We start from the raw sequence: 2,541 nt of genomic DNA on the forward strand, positions 1-2,541 counted from the left end.
TGCTTGTGTGTCAGAGAGAGAGAGAGATACAGAAAGAGGAGGTGATGGGGACGAGAAGGAGGGGTAGTCGGTCTCATTTGCATTGGTGATGTGGACGCGTCACAGCTCCTCCACCGTGCAAACGGGAGTCGTGTCCAGCAGTCCACAGGCTTTACTGCACATAAGGAGGGCCTTAAAAGGCGTGCAAAGGCTATGCTGAAGCCCATCTCCATACACTGCTCCATGCCCACAGTGCACTATGTATTGAGGTACAATGCAGAGGACGGGGGGCAATAAAACCCCACGCGTGAACCATTTGAAGGACGTTTCTGAAAACGCCACAGAATGATCAGATCCACGTCTAAATAAATAAACTAGGACTGACAATATCAGCACTGCTCAGAGATCCAGAGCACAAATCACGCAGTGGTCCCCGCGCGTGTGGCCCCACAGGTTAGGCTCGTTGAAGCACTTAATGAACTGCCGTGACTCACGCGTCAGTCAAGCGTGGATGACGTCCTAGCACTACAGCAGCACAGTCAGAGCCTGGCCTCCGTGTTCCTGCCACCAACAATGCCGAGCAAAGCAGTACTTAAATGCCACGGTAGCTGTGTTCACGACTGAAGGTAAAGAAAACAACCACACTTACCAGTGAAGTACCGAGTAAAGTAGTAAAGGTGGGTCAAAGTGATCACATAGTGGAAAGCTATTTCGTGATTTATTAATGAATTATGCAATAAAATATGAATCTGCAATTTCATTTACAAACGACCTTTTCTTTTGTTATCTACACGTTCATAAAGTGAGCCAATTCATCATTTGATCATTTAACTGACAACAAATAGAGGAATTATATATACAGAAATTCCTAAATGAATTAATAAACACTTTTTTTCGTACTTGTCCTCCATCATCAACACGTTCTCACTCCCAAAGCGTCACATTTTAGGCTAGGTGACAAATCGTCAACATATTACGTTTTCGGCTACCCACCACGTTCCTAAATGACGACCTCGGAAAAACGAGGAAATATGAGAACCGTATGGACTCAACCTACACATGTTCGCTCTTTTTCTTCAAATCACTTAGAAACACGCTATTTAACATAATTAAAGTCATGGTTAAGCTCAGGAAAAAGGTTATGGTTAGGGCTAGGGATAAGGTTAGGTTTAGGGCTGGAATACAGGGCTGGAACGTCTATTACCGCGGGAGCGTCATTGCACTGGATTTCGCCCATAACCCGCCACGTACCATAACAACGCCGAAGGTCTCCTTTCGCGTTCATCAGGAACGCCGCGAAACGTGACAAAACGTCGGCATGTTACGCCTCGGGAGTGAGAACGGTCTCCAACACCATAATATGTTTATGTTCTTACAAATGGTTTTTCTGTTGACATCATTTATGTCCTACATCAGCTTCTTCTTCACCTGGAAGGAGGTGTGTTTGTTAAGAAATCCTTTAAGTAACAGGTGGATGCTGGTGTCTGTAGTTGCTAGCTTTGCTGGCTTTACAGTACCTCTATGATTTGCTTGTTGTGCCGTTGGTTTTTTCTAGATCATATTTATTGCAGTTACAATGCAGTCTGTTATCATTTAGACCAGGGGAACTCCAGGCCTCAAGGGAGGGTGTCCTGCAGGTTTTAGATCTCACCCTGGGTCAACACACCTGAATCACAAGGTTAGTTCATTACCAGGAATCTGGACAACTTCAAGTCATTTAAATCAGCTGTGTTGGATCAAGGGCATATCTAAAACCAGCAGGACAGTTTCCCTACCCCTCATATAGACGGTCATGTATACAAAGTCTTAAATAATCAGGCCCCATCTTATCTTAATGACCTTGTAGTACCATATCACCCTATTAGAGCACTTCGCTCTCGCTCTGCAGGCCTACTTGTTGTTCCTAGAGTATTTAAAAGTAGAATGGGAGGCAGAGCCTTCAGTTTTCAGGCCCCTCTTCTGTGGAACCAGCTTCCAGTTTGGATTCAGGAGACAGACACTATCTCTACTTTTAAGATTAGGCTTCAAACTTTCCTTTTAGCTAAAGCATATAGTTAGGGCTGGACCAGGTGACCCTGAATCCTCCCTTAGTTATGCTGCAATAGACGTAGGCTGCCGGGGGATTCCCATGATGCATTGAGTTTTTCCTTTCCAGTCACCTTTCTCACTCACTATGTGTTAACAGACCTCTCTGTATTGAATCATATCTGTTATTAACCTCTGTCTCTCTTCCACAGCATGTCTTTTATCCTGTCTTCCTTCTCTCACCCCAACTGGTCGCAGCAGATGGCCGCCCCTCCCTGAGCCTGGTTCTGCCGGAGGTTTCTTCCTGTTAAAAGGGAGTTTTTCCTTCCCACTGTCGCCAAAGTGCTGCTCACAGGGGGTCATATGATTGTTGGGTTTTTCTCTGTATCTATGAAGCGCCTTGAGGCGACTTTTGTTGTGATTTGGCGCTATATAAATAAAATTGAATTGAATTGAATTGAAATTGAATTCATGAATGCAGCTTGAAAACCTGGCTGGCTAGCTTTAGCAAATAACTTAGCATTGCACTGTTTCACC

Source organism: Neolamprologus brichardi, chromosome 10 (genome assembly GCF_056152115.1).
Source record: "Neolamprologus brichardi isolate AB-2024 chromosome 10, ASM5615211v1, whole genome shotgun sequence".
In the NCBI taxonomy this organism is placed as follows: domain Eukaryota; kingdom Metazoa; phylum Chordata; class Actinopteri; order Cichliformes; family Cichlidae; genus Neolamprologus; species Neolamprologus brichardi.